Source organism: Pristis pectinata, chromosome 1 (assembly GCF_009764475.1).
Source record: "Pristis pectinata isolate sPriPec2 chromosome 1, sPriPec2.1.pri, whole genome shotgun sequence".
Classification (NCBI taxonomy): Eukaryota; Metazoa; Chordata; class Chondrichthyes; order Rhinopristiformes; family Pristidae; genus Pristis; species Pristis pectinata.
The window spans coordinates 128,363,235-128,386,224 of record NC_067405.1 but is presented as its reverse complement, the minus strand read 5'-3'; the positions used below and the strand labels follow the sequence as shown (position 1 = coordinate 128,386,224).

The following is a 22,990-nucleotide window of genomic DNA, read 5'->3' as shown; positions in this document are numbered from 1 at the left end:
TGAATCCATTGCATAGATTTGACAATATGCTCTAAAGTGCATATCTAAAGTGCACTCATGAGATGATGCACACAGACAAATTTTTCATAAAACAGTAGAAAGCACTAGGGTGGGTCTTCCAAAATGGAAATCCAACTATTTCCACTTCCAGTAACAATCAACTTTTCCTCCTTAAATTACGCTGCTGTTGATTCAGTCTCCACACCTGTATTCAGGAGACCACTCCATTCCCAGCCCTCCTTAAAAGAAAAGCAAACAAATTAGTCTTTACTTATTCATTTGTTTAATTCTTCCCTATTCCATTGGAATTGCAGTCAATCTAAAAATTAAGTAGGCCATATCCTTAAATAATGCAGGAATAGGGTTCTGTCCCAACTGCAGGAAAGTAACAGTCAATGCTTTGAAGCTGCCCCTCCTCCCTGGGAAACCTATATGATAATAACAATTAAGATGTAGATTTGAAAATGCGTCTCTCAGTCTGGAAATTAATGAAGCAAACAAAGGCTCTTAAAAATGACTAACTGCTCAGGGTGCACCAAATTAATTTGTTTTGACAATCTGTCTGAAGAGCCACCAATCAATTTAAAAATGAAACTTGTATGTCACACTTCAAAAGTAGATGAGGGAAAGGTATTTTCTGGCAATCAAAGGGGCATTGAGGATTGATGACTATTTTGAAAGGAATATCAATTTGGCTGTGCAGCATATTTCACAAGCTATGGTTCATGGGCGAAGTGTGATGAAGAACAAAGCACGTTTGCAACTACATCTTTGAAAGTAGGAAGTCCTTACTACTGGAAGTACAATATTTGTGGAAGCTGAACACATATTTTATCTTCTGTTAATTGGAGCAATTTCAAAAACAAATTGGTATAGGTATTGGTTTATTATTGTCACTTGTACTGAGCTGCAGTGAAAAACTTGTCTTGCATACCAATTGTATGGGTCAATTCATTACACAGTGCAGTTACATTGGGTTAGTACAGAGTGCATTTGATGTAGTACAGGTAAAAACAATAACAGTATAGAGTAAAGTGTCACAGCTACAGAGAAAGTGCTGTGCAATAAAGTGCAAGGTCACAACAAGGTAGATCATGAGGTCATTGTCTATCTCTGGTCATGAGATGAGACTAATTATTGAAGACTACCGGATAGAGGTCAAGATTAGAGCTTAAGAGTAAATCTTGTTGATTAAATTGCTAAGACAAGTATTCTAGAAGTTACTAATTTAATATAAAGGTTGTTAAATTCATGCATATCCATTTATGCATTTGAAATATAGCAAATTACTCTGGAATCTGTCATCTCACTGAAATCAAGGAGTTTTCTCAATAAATTTCTGATCAGTTAAATAAAGTAGGAACCCCCGTCTAGAAATTAGAGTTTGCCCTTATTTGGTGTACTAGGTGGTGCTGCGTATGGTGCTAACACAAATCAGGAACTGCCAAAAATCATGAACGTGGGAAAATTTACCTGTAAAATCTATCAGTGTGCTTTTCACCGATTGCTGTGTTAAAGCAGAACTGTACAGTTCCTGACTGCAGTTGTCTGCAGAAATTGTGGCTTCTACACCTTTGCAGCTGGGAGTCATGAGAAATGAGTGTCAGCTTGAAAGAACCCTCTCCATGGCAGCTGCAGTACAACAACTCAAAAGGCTGCCCTGGATGTGAAGGAAAATGCAGGGAAGGCATGTGTGACCATTCCACCCCCTCCCCGACCTTGATCTTCCTCACTGATTGAGTCCTATGTCGTGAATGGCTCCACACTACATGGGCTCTTTATGCAGCCGGGTTACAGCATATTTATGCTGTGTGTGGTTTTGGTAGTCCACAATGAGCACTGTGAGACTCAGAAATGACGTACAGAGATGTACAGCATTGAAAATTCAGGCAGGTAGATGCAGCCAGCAATACATTGCTCAACTTACATCTTTAATTCACATCTCCTTACTGACAAAGTGCAGGATTGTTCCTTGATTTAGTCAGAGTTACAAACAAAGTGCGCATTTTTGGTCAGCCAGAGATGAGGGCTGTGCACATTGATAACACATCATGTATGCAAATAACACCAGAAAAACTCAGCCACACTAAAATGAATTGTGACCATATATGCCTCATTCAATTTCCCACTGGGTGGGCCTTTAATGCTATTTGGTTAAAAGGTGAGCAAAATGGCTTTTGTGCATAAAAAATTTCCGGGCTTTTAACTTCATAATGTACTACTATGTGACCTATCCAAACCGAGGGCTGATAAAGAACATACAGACACCATGGAAGAACAATTGGTCACAAGACTGACCATTCGTAGACTGGTTTGAGGTCCATACTCACTTGGGAATGGATCCATACCCTGTAATGGGAAAGTGCTTGCTTTGTTACAAGTTCAACAAAGAGCTTTCTGTCTGCGTTGTTTTCCAGGGAGTTAACAAGGATTAACTCACTAGGAAACAAAGTGTTAATCCAAATGTTGAATGGGAACCAGAGCATATGGAGATCCTCCTGTTCACTCAATAGGTAGCAATTGACATCATATTCACTCTCAGTCGTTCACAGTCCTGTAATAGGAGAGTGTGTATGTAATGGTTCTCACAGTCAGTCCTAGGAAATGGAGCAAGCATTTTTACAGTTAGGTTTAGGGTTATACTTGCTCAGTGTAAGGCAGTACACAGTGTATTATACTGACTTAAAGTGAAATAATGCACTCTCAGTGTATGACAGTCACCTAGTGAGAAACATTGGAATGCTGGTATTCCTTGTTTTATTTTGGAGACATTGATGCCTGTTGATTAACACATCACCTTTGGCCCTATGCTTCTTGATTAGAGACAGAGATTCGCATTGAGTACCTAAGAGTTTAGATACAATTACTTTGATGCCAATTTGCTGGGAAGTGCTAATGTGTTATAACACCATTAACGTTGTTGGAATGAAGAAAGTGGAAAGAAATGAAACTGATGCATATTTTTATTTTGTTTCACTAAAGTGGAACATTCAAGGTAAAAGTAAGATTGAGATTATGTTAGTAGCAAAAGATTATGATATCTGTTTTGTTTGTCTCAGATTAAACTATACAGCAATAGAAATCACTCATCCCTGTTAGCTTATTGCTTTCTAGATGGATTTTTTCTAACAAAGTAATAGCTGGCAGCTTGCACATCTCAGCATGTTAAACACGAGCAGCCAAGTGTGCTAAATATATCGCAAGTCCCCCTGGTGTATTCCTGCCAGGACACTGTGTTCCCATCCATCAGCAAGTCAACTGTCATGTTTCAATCTGCCGTGTGATGTTCCCTGCTCAGGAAAGTCTCAGGCCAGTTGGACCAGAGGAAGTACAATTCAGCAAAATACTGAACATACAAATAGGGAGTAGGGTGGCAATCCAGCTCTGAATCTTCCTCCTGCTGCTCCCCGTTTTCCTATTGAAATCTCACTGGTGCCACACAGGTACATAGAAACAAAAGAAAATAGAAGCAGGAATCGGTCCTTCAAGCCTGCCCCACCATTCAATATGATCACGGCTGATCTGCCCCAGGCCTCATTTTCTTTTCTGTGCCAGTTCCCCATGACCCTCAATTCCCTGATCTTTCAAAGGTTTATCTACTTCCTCTTTAAATACCTGCAATAATCTATGCTCCAGGATTGAGAATTCCTGATATTCACCACCCTCTGTGAGAAGAAATTCCCACATACCTTAGTTTCAAATGATTGCCCCTTGATCAAGAGTCTACCACTGGTGGAAAGAACTCGACACCTACCCTGTCATGCCCCCTCAGGATCTTATAACCTCTCTTATTCTTCTAACCTCCAAAGAATATGGATGTAATTATTTTTAGCTGTTTTGTGATAGGACAACCCTCTCATCCCAGGAATTAGCCTGGTGAATCTCTCTTGGACTGCCTCCAATGCCGGTATATTCTTTTTAAAATAAGTGGACCAAAGCCATACACAATACCCCGACTATGGCCACATCTGTGCAAATGACTGTATAAACTACCTGCACTTATATAGAACCTCAAACATCACTAAGTGTCCAATGGCATTCAAGAATGTACAAAAAAATTGACAATATTTGACAGAAAAGGGTCTCAGGATAAATGTGCAAAGCCTTAGCCAAACAAGTTTTCTTTGGGGGGACCCTAAAGGAGAAGTAGAGAGGCTAAGGATTTTAGAGAATGAACTCCAGGCAAAAGAGAGTACAAGAAGGCAGAACTGGAAGAATAAAGTGACCTAGAAATATTGCAGGGAGATTGCAGAAATGTGGGTGTTGAGTGACTTTGAAACTAGGATGAGGATTTTAAAATTGAGCAGAACTTGTATAGGTCAGTAAGTGCAGGTGTAAAAGGTGAATGAGACTTGGACCCAAATACAAATCTCTAGTTTACTGATGGTAGAGTATTTGGATAGATATTTAGTATAAAATATTCAATGTGCCTTATATTTAGATTGTCATTTGAAAAGATGGTTTAACCTCTTTTGTTGCTTTAAGTAAAGAGGATAGGCCTGACTGAAATTTTACAGACACCATCTAGAACCCAAATCAGACTGTCTGATGAACACCCATACACCACCTTAAATAGTTACCACCCCACCCCCCCACCACTTCCCACTCCAGCACACTTTGACTACAGACTGCATCATTATAAACTGCACTGCAGCAAATGACTTAGGCTGCTCCGACAGTATTTCCTAAATCTGTGACCTCTACCATCAAATGGTGCATCAACAACTGCAAGCTCATGGGATCACCACCACCACTACCAGGTTCCACTTCAAGTCACACCTTGACTTGACTTGGAAATATTTCAATGTTGCTGAGTAGAAGTTGCTACCTAAAAGCACCCTAGGAATTTCTACAATATCTGACTGAGAAAAATCAAGAAGTCAGCTCCCCACTAACATTCATCACTTATTACTCTGATAAGTGATGATGGACCTTCTTCATAAGAAGCTACTTGCATGGTGTTGGTGTTTGCATGTAACCCCCAGTAGGGAGTATTGGGATATTTACACAAGGACAGTGAAGTAACTGGTTTCTCAATAAATCAGAAGAGGCATGATATGAAAAACCCTGGAGGAAATGCTGCTCCAACAGAATTAGCACTGTTGTCCTCTACTATGGGTAAAGTTCAGGCACAGGGGTTATGGATCTATTGCATTCACCCTTGGTAAATTGTTCTAGTGCATTTTGTATGTTGTACATGCAATCACGCTATTGAGCTGATGAAGAAGGTGGGTATTAAATCTATTCGTGAGTGCTAATGGAACTAATTGCCCTGTTGTTGAAGTTCTTAATTTTCTTGCATGTTGTTGTGGTTGTACCTATCTGAGTGAATAGTAGGTATTGTAGCGGCTGCTACCGCGATGTGAAAACAAGACACTAATCGAAGGGTTTCAGAACAAGAACTGGTTTATTTTCCCGCCTTGCGCGGGCCTTTTAAGATAGACTGTTCCTGCCCACTTCAAAGGGCAATGACGTATACGCTATATCATCAAACCTTTCCCGCGCACAGGTTCTTCCTGTCGCTCGGGGAAGACGAAGGCCCAACGCCATCTTGGGCCTCGCCGCTCCGACGGCGCGCGACCCGACCGCTGAGCCGGTTCGCTTGCTCGGGTGGTGAGTCGCTACACAACACCCCCCCCCACCCCCTCAGAACCAGCGATACGGTCCCCAAGGTCCGCGGGCTGTGTTAGCCGTTGCTTAGGAGGTCGGACTCTGCGTCGCAGTGCTGGAACCTCAACCGGTTGTTGTAGATCTAAATGGGCCGGTTTGAGGCGGTCCGTTGTGAAGACCTGTTCCTTGCCCCCAATGTCCAAAATAAAGGTGGACCCATTATTCCTGATGACTCGGAACGGCCCCTCATATGGTCGTTGCAATGGTGCCCGAGGTGTGCCCCTGCGAACGAAAACAAAATTACAGTCTCGTAGTTACTTGGGCTCACAGGATGGGGCTTGACCGTGCTGCAAAATGGGAATCAGTGCCAAGGTGCCGAGCCTCTCGCGCAGTCTTTGCAGGACTGCCGTGGGTTGTTCCCCTTGGTCCCGAAGGGCGGGTATGAAATCCCCTGGGATGACCAGGGGCGCCCCATACACGAGTTCAGCTGACGAAGCGTGGAGGTCTTCCTTGGGGGCAGTGCATATGCCGAGCAGGACCCAAGGCAGTTCGTCGACCCAGTTAGGACCCTTCAGGTGGGCCATCAAGGCTGATTTTAGATGGTGGTGGAAACGTTCCACTAACCCGTTTGATTGAGGGTGGTAGGCCGTGGTGGTGTGCAGCTGCGTCCCCAGCATGTCCGCTAATGCAGACCAGAGGCTGGAGGTAAATTGGGTGCCCCTGTCCAAAGTGATGTGGGCCGGAACACCAAAACGTGAGATCCAAGTTGTGAGCAGCGCCCGGGCGCAGGAATCAGTCATGATGTCAGATAGAGGGGTTGCCTCTGGCCACCTCGTGAACCAGTCCACTGTGGTAAGGAGGTACCAGGCTCCTCTTGAAACTGGCAGAGGACCAACGAGGTCGACGTGGATGTGGTCGAACCTTCTACGGGTAGGCTCGAACTGCTGTGGCGGGACCTTGGTGTGTCATTGAATTTTCGATGTCTGGCAGTGCGGACAAGTCCTGGCCCCACTCACTGACCTTTTTGCGCAGGACCATGCCAGATGAACTTGCTGGCGACCAGTCGGACAGTTGTTCTGATGGACGGGTGCGCCAACCCATGTATCAAGTCGAAAACATGTTTCCGCCAGGCTGCAGGAACTATAGGGCTGAGTTGACCTGTTGTGATGTCGCAAAGGAGGGTCTGCTGACCTGGACCGACTAAGAAATCTTGGAGCTGCAGGCCCAAGACTGCGGTTCTGTAGCTGGGCAGTTCGTCGTCAGCTTGCTGTGCGTCAGCTAGGGCCATGTAGTTGACACCCAGGGACAGGCTGTGGATGGTCGGTCTGGAAAGTGCGTCAGTGATGACATTGTCCTTTCCAGAGACATGTTGGATATCCGTTGTGAATTCGGAAATGTAGGACAAATGTCTCTGCTGACGAGCTGACCAGGCATCGGAGACTTTGGAGAAGGCGAAGGACAAAGGCTTATGGTCAGTGAAAGCGGTGAAAGGCCTGCCTTCTAGAAAGTACTGGAAATGCCGGACCGCCAGGTACAGCGCTAGAAGTTCCCGACCAAAAGCGCTGTATTTCAGTTCAGGTGGTCTAAGGTGCCTGCTGAAAAATGCCAAGGGTTGCCAACGGCCTTTGATTAGTTGTTCCAGTACTCCACCAACCACGGTGTTGGATGCATCCACCGTGAGGGTGGTTGGGACGTCTGTCCTAGGGTGTACCAGCATCGTGGCATCTGGCAGGGTGTCCTTGGCCTTAACGAAGGCAGCCGCAGCCTCGTCGTTCCAGGTGAAGTCCTTGCCCTTACCAGCCATCAGCGAGAACAAAGGGCGCATGATATGGGCTGCTGCAGGGATGAACCGATGGTAAAAGTTGACCATCCCCAGGAATTCCTGTAGGCCTTTGACCATGTTGTGGCGGGCAAAATGGCGGATAGCTTCTACCTTGGCGGGTAGGGGTGTTGCTCCGTCACTGGTGATTTTGCGGCCAAGGAAATCGATAGAGTCAAGTCTGAATTGGCACTTGGCTGGGTTGATTGTGAGGCTGAAATCGTGGAGACGGGAATACAGTTGGCGGAGGTGGGAAAGGTGTTCTTGGCGGTCATGGCTGGCGATTAGTATGTCATCTAAGTAAATGAACACAAAGTCCAGGTCTCGGCCTACTGCGCCCATCAGCTGCTGGAAAGTCTGCGCAGCGTTCTTAAGGCTGAATGGCACTCGAAGGAACTCGAAGAGGCCGAATGGGGTGATAATCGCAGTTTTGGGGACGTCATCCGGGTGGACCGGGATTTGGTGGTGTCCCCAAACGAGGTCCACCTTGGAGAAGATGCGGGCCCCATGTAGGTTCGCCGCGAAGTCCTGGATGTGAGGGATGGGGTAGCGGTCTGGGGTGGGGGCGTCGTTCAGCCTGAGGTAATCGCCGCAGGCCCTCCACCCGCCGGTGGCTTTGGGGACCATGTGCAGGGGGGAGGCCCAGGGGCTGTCTGACCTGTGAACGATCCCCAGCTCCTCCATGCGATGGAACTCTACCTTTGCCAGGCGGAGCTTGTCTGGAGGTAGTCGTCGTGCTCGGGCATGAAGGGGTGGCCCTGTCGTAGTGATGCGGTGCCGCACCCCGTGTTTGGGCATAGAATTTGTAAACTGAGGTGCCAAAACTGATGGGAATTCGGCTAGGAGCTTGGTGAACTCGTTGCCCGACAGGGAAATGGAGTCCAGGCACGGGGCTGGTAGGCTGGCTTCTCCCAGGGGGTAGGTCTGGAAAGTTCTGGAGTGGACTAACCACTTCCCTCGCAGGTCGACTAACAGGTTGTGGGCCCGAAGGAAATCGGCTCCTAGGAGTGGTCGGATGACGGTGGCAAGAGTAAAGGTCCAGGTAAAATGGCTGCTGCCAATTTGTAATTGAAGTGTATGGGTACCAAAAGTCCGTATCGTTGTGCCGTTTGCGGTATTGAGTACCGGACCTTGTTGCCTGTTATGAGTGTCACGGCCAGTCGGGGACAAAATACTGACCTCTGCTCCAGTATCAACGAGGAAATGCCGCCCGGACTGCTTGTCCCGAACGAATAGAAGGCTTTGTCGGCGGCCAGCCGTCGTAGCTGTCAGCGGCGGCTGGCCCTGGCGTTTCCCTGACTTGCAGGGTGGGGGGCATCGACAGGCCTCTGCGCCCCACCTCTGATGATAGAAACACAGCTGGTCGCCAGTGTCGTCATCTGTGTTTCTGGGGTGTGGTCGCTCGGTTGCTGGGACTGGTTTGGGCAGGCGTTGGGCTCGCGGCCTGGCGATTTGGCCAACGGATGAACCGCTCTTGCATTTGGCCTTCCACAGGATATCTGCCCGGGCAGCTACCTCACATGGGTTGCTGAAATCGGCGTCAGCCAACAGCAGGTGAATGTCATCAGGTAGTTGTTCGAGGAAGGCCTGTTTGAACATTAGACAGGGCTTGTGTCCCTCAGCCAATGCCAGCATCTCATTCATTAGGGTGGATGGGGATCTGTCCCCCAGGCCATCGAGATGAAGCAGGCGGGCGGCGCGCTCGTGACAGGAGAGGCCGAAGGTCCGAATCAGAAGGTCTTTGAAAGCTGGGTACTTATCTTTCTCCGGAGGAGACTGGATGAAGTCTCCGACCTGGGCGGCTGTCTCCTGGTCCAGAGAGCTGACCACATGGTAGTACTTTGTGGAGTCGGAGGTGATCTGCCGAAGGTGGAATTGTGCTTCAGCCTGGTCGAACCAGATGCTGGGACGAAGCGTCCAAAAGGTGAGCAGCTTGAGTGCCACTGCATTGGCTGCTGCGTTGTCGTCCATTGTGGGGGTCCAAAATCCATTTGGACCGTCGGGGTCAACAATGTAGCAGCTGCTACCGCGATGTGAAAACAAGACACTAATCGAAGGGTTTCAGAACAAGAACTGGTTTATTTTCCCGCCTTGTGTGGGCCTTTTAAGAGAGACTGTTCTTGCCCACTTCAAACGGCAATGATGTATACGTTACGTCATCAAACCTTTCCTGCGTGCGGGTTCTCCCTGTCGCTCGGGGAAGACGAAGGCCCAACGTCATCTTGGGCCTTGCTGCTCCGACGACGTGCCACCCGACTGCTGAGCCGGTTCGCTTGCTCGGACGGTGAGTCGCTACAGTATTCTATTATGCTCCTGACATTGTAGATGATGGAAAGTCCAGGAAGGTCCAGGAAGTGAGCCATTCCTTTAATGTACCCATCTTCTGCTCTGTTCTTTAAACCACCATGTAGATGAGGCCTGTTTAAAGTGCTGACCAATAGTGACTCTGTGAGATGTTGGTCCATGTGGATGACTTTGTGAGGATGAAGACACTGAAGGTTAGAGAAAGATAGTTGGTCTTTCTATTTCTTTGTATATTTTCAACTGAGATGCACCTCTATTTCAACTAAGGCTGCCCAACGAAGCTCCAGGCAGGAATTGTATGCAAGCCATTTCTGGTTCATTTATTATAGCAATATATCACAGGGTAAGTTGAAATATTGAACTAACTTGCTTACATATTGCTTTAGGCTCTAATGTTATTCAGATCTTCCATTGGTCTTGCAATATAATGTTGGTGGGATGCCAATGGGAACTTCAGAGAAATCACTATGATCATTAGCAGGATTTCTACCTTCTCTCAATGTAGTTACAATGGAAAATCCGTAGTAGCCCATGGAACTTCCATCCCTTCATCTTGCATGTGTGGCAATCACAAGAAGTAATTGATGTATTCATATTAATTTTGTCCCTATATTAAGGATAAATATATTCTTTTTTATCTTGAGGATGATTAGCAATTATTAGTCATTGTTAGTTATTCATTTTTTAACAAGTATCATAGAATCACAAAGCACAGGAAGATCATTTAGCTCAGTTTGTCTGTGCCACTCTCTGCTCTCTCCCCTTTTTCTTCATTAATTCTCCAATTCCTTTTTGAAAATTACTATTGACTCTGCTTTCATCACCCTTTGGGCAGAGTGCATTGCAACTTGCTAATTAAAAAAAAGCCCTTACCTCCCTTCTGATTCTTTTGATAATTATTTTAAATCTGTGTCCTTTGGTTTGCTGAGCTTTCCCTGCCAGTGGAAACAGTTTGTTGTTAGTACTCTGTCAAAACCCTCACCATTGTGAGTACATCAATTAAGTCTCCCCCTTTACCTTCCTGACCAGACGAGAATAGTTACAGTATCGAAAACTCATGCAGCTCCTGAATAATTTGAAATAAGATTGGTGTTCTCAAATCTGGAAAGCAGTGTGAAACTATTAATCTTTAACTTGAGACACCGAAGGAAAGTATGCCTTAAGCATGGGGCCAATGACAATAACATCTCCATTTTTACCTGACTTAAACCATGGAGGCTACCCCAACAACAGATAGGCCATTCATTTAATCAGTGAAATTTACTTTGTGAGCAGAATGCTTGAGTGATGTTATTCTAAATAGTCAGCTCAGAAAGAGCAGGCTGTCACAGGACAGGATGTTTTTTGTTTATTTGGCATAACCCAATCATGCCAAATAATTGGGTTTCTTTCTGCTAAATTATGGGCTGTACTAAACACCTGGCTGCATTGATGCCTGAGGGGTGTGTCTGCTTTCCTGCACTCCTCATTCTGGTTTTGCCATAAAAGTTAGAGTCAGCACCAGACAAATAAGCTTTGCGTGCCTCAGCCACTGTAAATTCGATTAGGATACATGCGGATCAAATAAGGAGGAATTTGAAAGCTCCTTTTATTGGACTTATCTCCTTACTGAGACCAGTATTCCTAAATCAGCCAGAGATAGATCAGTTAATTTTGATTGTGCAAGATTAACAAATAATCAAAGGCTGCGTATTGCACCAGTAGTCTGATTTAAGGAAAGCACTGATAGATGGTAGTTGCATTCTAACTGGCTGCTGTTAATTATTCTCCATTTTCTAAAGAAATAACAAATGAAATATAATTGGTTTATTTTGATCTAATTGCTATATTATTGATGAAAAGCTACCATTGGAAAATTACATTTTACATTAATATGAAATTGTTAAATAAGAAACATTCAGGGAAACACCAGCATCTCTTTATTGCTGGTCTATTAATATTCAAACTGTTTAAGGGGGCTCTCATTAATATGGTTGGCAATAGCTGGCCCTGAGGTAGATAAGTGGGTCCAAGCTGTTAATTGCTTGTCCAAAAATCATCAAATGAAGTTCAAATTTTCTTATCGGAAAATATATTTCATATTTACCAACTTTTAAAAAATATGTCATGTAGTATACAAGACAGGTGATTGGATGGAAAAACAAAGATGGTTAGACTGCGTCCTTCAAATACTTATAGAAACTGCAGCACCCTTGAGTCCCCATGTAAGTCGTAACTTGACCTAGAAATAAATTGGTGTTCTTTCTTCATTGCTAGGTTAAACTCTTAGAACATAACAGCACAGTGGGATTACCTCACCAGGATGACAATGGCTCAGACAGGCAATTTCACTGCCACCTGCTTAGGGGAAATTAAAGACAGGCAGTAAATGTTGCTCCACTCAGCTGGAATCAATAAATGTAGAACATTTAGTGTGCTAATTTAGCCATTATTAAACTAGATCACATTTGCCTTCATAAAAAAAAGTGTCTTTTTTTTAACAAAGAATTATTTAAAGAACTGAGCTTTCACTACACATGGATGATTAGATTGAAAGTCAAGCTAGGATGAACTGACCAGAGCAAGAAGCCTTTCAGTTTGCGCCACTCCCTGGTTCTTTCTCTGCATTCTTGCTAGTATTTTCTTTACAAATATGTATCCAGTTCCTTTTTCAAGGTTACAACTGAATCTCTTTAACCACCCTTTCAGGCAATGCATTCCTAATAAGTATAACTTGTTTTACCAAAACATATCTTCTCCTCTTTTGCTAATTCACTTCATTGCATGTTCTTGGGTTACTGACCCTTCTGCCAATGAAAGCAGAAACACCAGAGGCCATTTAGCTCCTCAAGCTGCTTCTGGCATTTAATGGGATAGTGCCTGAACTATGATTCCACCCTGTTTATGTGCCTTGGCTCCATTTCCCTTAATATGTGTGGTTAGCAAAAATCTATTAATCTGAAAGTTAAAGTTAACAACTGACTTAGCTTCAGTAATGTTTGTGGGAGTTTCAAACCTTCATCGTTTCTGTGTGGAAATATTTCCTTCCTGAGTCTGATTTTTATACCGATGCCATCCCACCCCACCTAGTCCTAGACTTCCCAACCAATGTAAGGAATTTTTTCCCATCTTTGATATCAGTTGTCACGAATATGTTTTAATTAAATCACCTCTGAATTGTGGTGATGAATTATAAACATATTTTATGTAATCTTGAGTCTCTAGGCATCATTTCTTTAAACCACTGCACTCCCTCCAAGGCCAATATATCCTTCCTACAACTCTCTCTATTTAAAACCACTTCATGATCTTGAGTGCAGTATTTTTGTGGTTACAGTCTGTACCTGTATCCTGTGTTTTTTTAATTGATTTGTTCACAGGATGTCAATGTCACTGGCAATTGCCAGCAATTCTTATCCCTCCCCAGTTGCACCCAAATTAAGCTGAAAAGTGAGTTGATAGTCAACCACATTGGAGTTTGGAGTCACAAATAGGATAGATAGGGCAAGTCTAAATGGCTTTAGCAAACCAGATAGGTTTTTAACAACAGTCAGATAGTTTAATGATTACTGTTATGCAGACTAGACTTTTTTATTAAATTCCAGATTTATTTACATTACTTGAAGGTAAATTCCCCAGCTGCCAAAATGAACTGTGTTTCTTGATCGGTGATCAAGAACTCTGGCTGCTTGTCCAATAACTTAGCTGCTGCTCCATCATACGCTTACGGACCTTAATATTGTTGCTTTGATATGGCTTCTTAGAATTGTGCAACAGTGGACAGAATAAAATTTTCTTATTGATTGTTCACTATCTAAATAGCAGACACTGCCAGAACTGAGCATTTCTGGCATAGAGGTGATGGGATGACTGACTTGGACTGTAAATTTGAATGACCTGAATTTTGCTGGGTTTAGCTAGCAGTTGGCATGTTCCTTCATAACTTCTGGCAAGTTCAGAAGTCTTGATGGTCATGCACTGCTAGAAATTTCCAGGCTGAATTTACACTGGGAAATCTGCTCTCTGCTCTTACTTCAAGTTAGACCAGGCACAAGGCCTGTTAGCACCATTCACTTGATTCAGAAATTGATTGGTTCAGATGAAGGGTCTCGACCCAAAACGTCGACTGTCCATCTCCCTCCATAGATGCTGCCTGACCTGATGAGTTACTCCAGCTTTTTGTGTGTTGTTCCAGATTGCAGCATCTACAGTCTCTTGTGTCTCCACTTGAATGGAGAGTTTATGGCTGCAGAGGGATTAGGGGAAGAATGAAATATGTTATACTGTCTAAGGATTTGTGTATGCAGTAATGTATTTTTAATTATTTAAGTTTGTACGTTCTCCTTGTGTCTGCGTGGGTTTCCTCCGGGTGCTCCTGTTTCCTCTCACATTCCAAAGACGTACAGGTTAGGAAGTTGTGGGCATGCTATGTTGGCACCGGAAGCCTGGCGACACTTGTGGGCTGCCCCCAGAACACTACGCAAAAGATGTATTTCACTATGTGTTTCAATGTACATGTGACTAATAAAGATAGCTTATCTTAAATATATTGGTTATTTTTTGGTAAGCGATTTAAACAACTTTTAAAGTTTTTATTCCATTTTCAACTTTTTAGCAGAGATTTCTAATGTTAGGAGCTAACAGAAACATTCAAAGGTCTTAACACCCTAGAGGGGTGAGCAAGGCTTTGCTACGGGGGGGGGGGGGGGGGGGTTTGTTTTGGCCAATCCACTTGTCTAAATTGTGCCATGTGAGGTCCTGGCACCCGTGCAGGGCCTTGCTGCTTTGCTCCAGGACAGTCTTGACCTCACCTTTCTGGATGTGGACCAAGGATGTGGCAATGGTGCTGGAGTTTGGCAGCCCCCACCCAAGCCCCACCCCTCATGCCATGTGATCTTGATAAAATGAAATTATCACCTTTTCCCAGGACTTTTGAGAATTCTAGATAATTACTTTACTGCATGAAGCCCCTATATATTCACTAATGGAACAGGACGTGCCTGTACTTGACTGATGACCTCCTCAGTCTATTGCTCCCTGACCTCTGGGTCTAAAGGCACTCTATAATTCTTTAAGTAAAGGCAAAGTTCTGTGGAATTGTGCATGCAGCAACTGTGGAGAGGGAGAAAGTTAATAGGGCTAATGTTCACATGTTAAATGTAAATAATCCCAGTACCACTCCCACTTTTAATGATGGGGGGATGAGGAAGAGAATGTGGCAGGAGATCCATCTGACCCCATGACCTTTACTTAAATATTATAATGAGGCTGGCTACATCAGACTTCCATAAGAAAACTTTCAAAGTCGATCATAAGGAACGCGTGCCAGTGCCTTTACATTCTTTTGAGGTTAAGGAGTTTCAGCTTGTCACCGAACACTCTAACTTCTACAGATGTACTGTTGAAAGTATCCTGACTGGCTGTATCATAGTCTGGTATAGTAATTCGAATGCACAGGAATGTAAGAAGCTGCAGAGATAAGTGGACTCTGCCCAATACATCATGGGCACATTAAACCCTACCATTAGTAGTATCTGCAGGAGGTGCTGCCTCAAGAAGGCAACATCCATTAATAAAGATTCCCACCATCTGGGCCATGTCATCTTCTCACAGCTACCATGGGCAGGAGGTACAGAAGCCTGAAGTCCCACACCACCAGGTTCAAGAACAGTTACTTCCCTTCAACCATTTGGTTCTTTAATCAATTGGCAAAACCCTAATCACCACCACAGTTTAGCAACACTATGACCACTTTGATCACTTTGCACTAAAATGGACTTTGGTGTGCTTTTTTGTTTTAGTTGTGTTCTTTCTTGTAAACATTGTGTATCATTTATGTTTAATTTATGTTTTTCTTGTGAATGCTGCTTATATGATGCTATGTGCCTATGATGCTGCTGCAAATAAGTTTTTTATTGCACCTGTGGATACATGTACTTGTGCATATGACATTAAACCAATTTTAACTTTCTTTCCTCTGTTTCAACTTTGATGCCGGTAGCCTGGATTTCCTGGCCTTGGGAAAAATGGCAGTCAGGAGGTGTGAGCTTCTGCATGGAAGAGAAGATTGTCCTGTGCTTCTTGGTAGCTTGGAGGATCAAGGCGAACCTTTTCAAATGATGTTAGCACGCTGAGGGCAGCAGCCTAACGGTTAAAATAGCAAATTAGATTAAGAATTTCAGACCATTGATTCAGAAACATGACTTTGAACCCCACCACAGCTGCTAAATTAATACAATTAAATAATCTGGGATTAAAGCTTGTCTCAGTAGTGGCAGCCATGAAACCACTGGATTGGTGGAAAAATGTATTCAGTTCATTAACATTCATCAGGGTAGGAAATCTTTTACCCATACCAGGTCTGGCCTGCATGTAAATCAGATCCACCAGTGTGGTTGACTCTTAACTATGTCCTCAGTGCAAGGACTTGGTTCATCCTTCATGAATATACCCCCTAATAAGTAAACTATGAGATCATTTGCTAATTCCTATTAATGTAATGTCAATGGATTGTATCACTTGCAACTGATCTACACCAAGAGCAGAGGTTTTGGCTGGAACTAATAGGAGGAGGCAAGTGTGATGGGGGGAACGTCATCAAAAGGTGGTCAGGCTAATCCCGAATTAACCCATGGAGTCACAAAACCTGCAAGCTGTGACACACCAACATGAATGGATGACAGAATAGCTCTAATAATAGTTGATCAACTGGGATGAATAGTTTCAGTCAGGGGAACTTTGCACTGTGATATCCCTAGGTGGGACTGAGCTCGCTTTGGTCTCTTCCTCTGCACAATTATACAGGTGCTATACAGGTGGGCACAATATGCAGGGTCTATAACCCCACAATTAGAATAATATTTAGAAGTAACTGTGGTATGTTTTTGATTGCAGTGTGTTAAATAGACACCCCAATGCAACATTATAGGAGACAGTGTCAATGGTGCAAAACTCTCTCCGACTTGTTTTACCACCGAAGCCAATGATAACATCTGACCAATTAGCAGGATTATACAAATGTTTAATGTCCTTGCAAGGCAGAGAGTGCAAGCAGGCATAAATAATTTTTAAAAGTAAACCTTTAATAAGGATTATTTTAAGTTGGATATAACCTTTAATGTTCTTGAATCCAATCTAACATCTCTGTGAATGTGACACGATGAATCTAATAATTTAATGTAATCAATACACAACAGTGTACCCCTTTGTAAATAGAAACAATATTCCCTCTGCTTACAACATTTTAAAGCTGAAGCAATTGGCTCAAAGACCAAAGCATTGTTTAGTCAAATGGCTTAGCACAGTGCAGTGACAGCTTTGGAACAAAAGAAGTCCCAGATCTACTGGGCCTTTAATTTTCTTTAACAAATTCAGTGATATTTTCATTCAATGAATTGGCTTTCAGGATCTTCTCTTTGAAGATATTGCATTCTTAATTAATGGCATTGTGCACTAATGAAACTGGAACAAACCCCAATTATCTTTGAAAGGACAGCTCAACTCGAAATGGTTTGTCACTTAAACAACAATTTTATTTTTTAATGCACTTTTGAAGGCTATTTTCTGTTGTGAGTAGCTTTGATTTTTAATTCATACTCTATGTGTGTTAATATTATGTTATGATGTAAATTGATACCCAGATTGTTGTGTTGTGTGACAGGAAGAAGTGGGTTTACAGGATCATGACACAGACCAGAGACTGACAACTTTGGCTGCCGGGAAAGAAGGAGTTGCTTAACAACAGAAGGGTAAAACTGAGATCCATTTTGGGCCCAGGGAAGGGCCCTAGGTATAAAGTGAAATAAATAAATCATCTCCAAAAGAATCTATTTCCTTTCCAAAAATAAACTTGTTATATAATGTCTTTCATGACGTCCTAAAGCACTTTCCAGCCATGAGATACTTTGTGAAATGTAGTTACAGTTGCACAAATGTAGTTAATATAGTTTAGGAAAACCCAGTAGCCAATTTGCACTTAGCCAGATCCCACAAACAGCAATATGATAATGATCAAATATTTTGCCTTTTTTTCCAGTAGTGAGAGGTCAAATCTACCACAGAAGAGTGTATCATGGCCCTGGCTCTTCTTCAAAATTGAAATTGGATCTTTAAGAGTCACCTGAGAGAGTGGACAGCCTCTTAATTTAAAGTTTCATCCTCCGACAGGGCAAAACTTCAGCACCGAAGCAAAGCAGAAAATGTTGGGGATACTCAGCAGGTCAGGCAGCTTCTGTGGAGAGAGAAAGAAGGTTAATGTTTCAGGTCATTCGTTAGAATGGGTTGCACAACCTGCAATGGTGCATCAGATTAGATTTTGTGCTGAAGTCTCTGGAGTGGGACGTGAACTTTTTGACTCAGAGGTGAAAATACTACAAATTGAGCCACAGGTGGCAACTCTGACCTGTGCAGAGAATAAGCCTTTCAAGAATTCATCGTTACTTCTCTTGGAATGAATGGTGACATTTTAGACTTCAGCATGACCTTTGGAGAGGCCATATTGGTACACTTGTACATATAAACTACCTCTCTGTAAACGGAGTCTGTTGATTGTTTCTCCTTGCTATTTTCTCAATTTTTTTCTTACTTTACTAAAACACCTATTTATTGTATGGTTTTGAATTCTTAAAGAGGACCTTTTTTTGTGAACTTGACTCTTCCCTTAACAGACAATGATTAACCAACTGAAGATTTATGGCATTTTCTGTTTTTATTTTAATGGCTTATTGCCTCATTTGGTTTGAGTGTGCCCATGTCCGATCAGACCCCACTCTCTTCAGGCAAGTTCTTCAACTGTGAGAAGATTACCTTCAAAGTCAAATACACTCTAGGATGCCTTTACCCCAGGGAAACTGCCTCTGCATTTATCTTTTCCCAGTGATTGAACTCTCATCTCCATAATCAAATATAAGGAGTTTCCTGGGTTTTGTTTCCTTTCCAAGGCAGCAACAATTATGGAATGGCCTCTTCTAACATTGTTTCCCTTCCCACCACACTCAACCCCTGCCACCATGGCTTCAAATCTAATCTCCACTTCCTACCACCTTCCTAGTCCCCCACACCTGATCCCATTCACTCCTCTTCAGGTCAGCTTCTCCATGGGGCCCATTCCTTGTTCAGTTCCCAGTCAACAATCAATGCTCCAGTTAAACCTCCTGACCTCTGAATTTGGAAGCATTATCGAAGTTTCCATTTGTTAGTCAGACTTGAACTCCTGCCTTCCCAAATTGGCCTGAGAAACAGAAGAACATAAGAACTTGGAGCCGGAGTAGGCCATCTGGACCTTTGAGCCTGTTCTGCCATTCATCAAGATCATGACTGATCTACTACCACAGCATCATTTTCCAGGGTTATTCCCATATTCCTCAGTTCTCTCAATATCCAGATATCTGTGGACTTCTGTTTAAGATGAACTCAATGACTGAGTCTCCACTGTCCTCCAGGGCAGGGAATTCCAAAGATTTGCAAAAATTTTTCTTCATCCCAGTTTTAAAAGAGTCAAAGAAATGTCCTCCCTGCATCATCCATTCACCCTTCAAAAATCCATTTCAATAAGTGCACAACAATTGTCCAAATTTCTGATAAGCACTTCTGACAGTTAACTCTGTTGGGAGCCCTGTTTTGGAAAAAGTATCCTTACAGGGTTATTTTCCTCATTGCCCATTCCCTGTTGCCGGTCACTTCAACTCCCCCTCCCACACTATCACTGATATGTCAGTCCTCGGTCTCCTCCACTGCCAGGAGAATTCCAAGTGCAAACTGAAGGAACAGCACCTCATCTTCCGTCTTGGAACTTTGTAGCCTAATGGCATGAACATTGAATTCTCTCACTTTAAGTGATCCCCACCCCCCTTCCCCACAACCCCCTCCCCACCATGCTTCTTCCCTACTTTTTTTTCCTTTCTCTCCTTACCTTTGACCCATCCCCCAGTGGATCTGCTCTCCCCTCCTCCCCCACACCTGCCTATCACTGTCTCTTACCTGCATCTACCTATCACCACCTTGTGCCCACCCTGCCTCCCCTTTTTTGTCCACCTGTCACTGCTCTGCTTTTCCCTCCTATATATTGGGCTTCCCCTTTTCCTACCATCAGATCCTGAAGAAAGGTCCTGACCCAAAATGTTGACCACCTGCTTTTCTCCACGGTTGCCGCCTGACCTGCTGAGTTCCTCCAGCATCATCGTGTTTTTCATCTAGATTCCAGCATCTGCAGTCCTTTGTTTCTCCAGGGTTATTTTCTGGGTCACCAGGGAAACAATACAACCAGCTTTGTTTTGTAATAGCTGACATTATCAAAGTAAATATTGAAAGATATTTTATTAAAAACTTGTAAAAGAACAAGGACAATTTAATGTGTTGTTGGCAATTGAATGCTACCATTGTATGTATCTGTCTTTCTCTCAAGATAATAATAAAAAATCTGCTCTTAATGGAACTGCCAATGAGAAACTCTGCCTTATCCTCCCACCTGGCTGTGTAAAGCTTCTTGACAATCCTTCTCTTGTCCTTGCACTTCTGCCACACCCACACCACTCCCTATCAGAGATCTTTTCAAATTAGAAAGCTTGATGGAAGATGGATAAATCTGCACCATAGCTGGAAGGTGGGTCATATTATTCTGTAAAATTAGGTTTCACATGAAACTGGTCAACCCCAGGAACACCTACCTTTTGTGAGGCATGACTGAGTGGCTCAATCCAGCTGTGTAATTTGATCAATCAAATACAGCAAAGGACCTAAAATATTTGTTCTTTCCCAACAAACCAAGGGATAATGGAACTAATAAGTCTTGTTGGTTTCCAATATCCTCACCATGTTGCTGTGGTGAAAGGTTATGCTGTTATCTATTTCTATGTCTAGAGAAACATCACTGAATGGTCAAAATCCTGAGCAAGAAAGTGATCATGAAAACGGGTGCCAAACGCTGTAGACAATTGATAGCAGTTGCTAGTGGAGCCACAAGGAGAGATTTATTTGCATACATGATGCTCAGGGAGCTTTGGGTATAAGTGGTGTGATCTGCCAGCCTTTAGTACAGTTACACAGGATAACCATGTAGTAATTCAGGATTTGTACTTGTAAAGCAAACTTAAGAGCCTGCTCTCCACTCGTGGCTGGATCTTTTAATGTGAGGGGTGCTCAACAGGAACCACTGCTTCAAATATTGGGCTGCATTCAGGATGTCAGATCCTGGAATGGTGAATTCAATAAGGGCACGGGCATCCTGCATTTCCAGCAGATGAATAGTGATGTTTGTGGAGGTAGAAACCTGGGAGAAATCTTGGAGCAACAGAAGCAATCTCCCCAAAAATTGCTCAATAAGGACGAGCCTTTAACTCATGTTTGAGCAAGCCTCCATCCTACCGTTAAGGCCTGCTTTTTTTCCACTCTGGGCCCATGCAGCTTCTTCAGTGCGTATGTCTCTCCAAACTTCCAGCAATGACATGAAACATCCAGAAAAGAATAATCTCTTTCTGTGTTCTGACAATATACGTAGGTCAGAACCCATGAAGGTTTTCATCAGTGTCTGCTTAATGCATGCATAAGATAAAGACTGACTATTGTTGATATCACTGGCTGCTGCCTGAAAGTAACTGGAAGCAAAGAAGTTAAGAGTGGTGATGGAAGGAGGTGCAGGGAACACTGTGACAGTGGGTTGTCTTCTTAATACAGCAGATAAAACAGTGATAGACTCTCTAGAGGAGTATGCACTCCTCATACGAAGTAACCTGGGACCTTGGTTACCTTTTGGGAAATTAGGATGCCTGGGAATTCTTCTGCTCCTGGCACCTATGGTTTCACTGATTCCTTTGTCTCTGGTTCAAATGCAATGGCCAAAAGTTTTCCCATTTTCAAAATAAAAACCTTTATCTTATGCAGTGATTCTATTTTACTTGCCAAGAAATAGGATTAAGATCCAGTGGTTAGTGATTTTAATTAGAACAGTTAACAGCCCCTTGGAACTGGAAGGCCCATTCCCACTCCAGTGGAATTGATGTTTCCATATGTTTTTATTTCTATGCTTTCTTAAGACAATGTTACAGCGATAACGTTTTCTCACTTATTTGCCTGCATCCTGTTCTTTCTCTCGTACACAGTAACTCCACCCTAATTCTCCCACTTGGCACCTATACTAGGGGTAATTTCTAGTAGTCAGTTAACCTACTGACCAGCACATCTTTGGGAAACGGAAGGAAACTGGAGTATCTGGGGGAACCCACACAGTCCCAGGCATAACATGCGAACTCCCCACAAACAGCCGATTAAACTTGAGTCACTGGTGCTGTGTGGCAGCTGCACTACCTGATGATTGGAAGGTGCTGGACAGCCCAAATTCTAGCCAATAAGACTTGGGCCAACCTTGCTGAGAGACCTTGTGTAGGAGGGTTGGCTTATGATAAGAGTGGGTTTAGCTGGCAGGTGAGTGGGAAACGTGAGAACGTTCTGGGCTATCTATTATGCTTCTGCCTCTGGGCTGCGAAGTAGTGGCCCTGTCTAAGATCTAAATGCACAGACCTCCAGCAGAAAATTACCGATAATTCTTAATCCACATTTCCTCGCAGCAGAGAAACCACTCTTTAAGGTTATAAAACTCTACCAATTATGGCAACTCCTATGTTCGAAGAATAACTGTCATTACATTGCTTTAAAATTTGAAAATTGGATTCAGACTAAAAATTTCCAATTCCTACATTTTAGATTTGAAAATTGATTTCTATATAAAATTTTGAAAAATCAAATAAGGAAATGGGAAACAAGTCTTTAATTTCCAACCCATGTTATAAATTGGTGAATTTACTTAAAGATGGAAGATTTTTAAGAGCCAGTGGATTAAATTTTAAGCAATAGCTTTGTGCTAGGAGTTGTCTCTTGAAAAGTTTCCATTTAGCCAAGTGGATTATTCAATTGAAGCTGCATTGTCAGGGAGATGTGATATGTGGTATTACCTCTCAATACCTACTGGATATTTGTTGCACACGTTCACCTTGTAGAATTATAATAATTCATAACAATGATAACTATTGCATGTTGCTGGCCAATGCTCTTGAGATTAAGAATGCAGTTGAGGTAGTCCCTCATGTAGTCCCGGTTCAATGAGTGCACATATTACCTGGTTACAGCTGCTCCCTTATGAAACAAATAGCTTTGCTCATCCAGTCAGGTGAAGAAAATGGCTCAGATAACAAACAAAGGTATGGAGCACAGCCTGTGCAAAGAAACGTGGATCCATTAATGTCAACAGAAAGCAGGAAATTAAAGTAAGCTTGCAAAAGATTCTTT

General features: G+C 43.1%; 1 long non-coding RNA gene across 1 annotated transcript in view; it reads left to right on the top strand.

The window, feature by feature from the left end:
* The window catches only part of LOC127573089 (uncharacterized), a 29,087-nt gene extending 11,671 nt beyond the window's left edge, over window positions 1-17,416 (top strand). Inside the window, exons 2-3 of the long non-coding RNA XR_007956750.1 lie at window positions 15,714-15,752; window positions 17,373-17,416. This is a non-coding gene — a long non-coding RNA (uncharacterized LOC127573089). The remainder of the gene's footprint in view (window positions 1-15,713; window positions 15,753-17,372) is intronic.
* The last annotated feature ends 5,574 nt before the right edge of the window (window positions 17,417-22,990 follow it).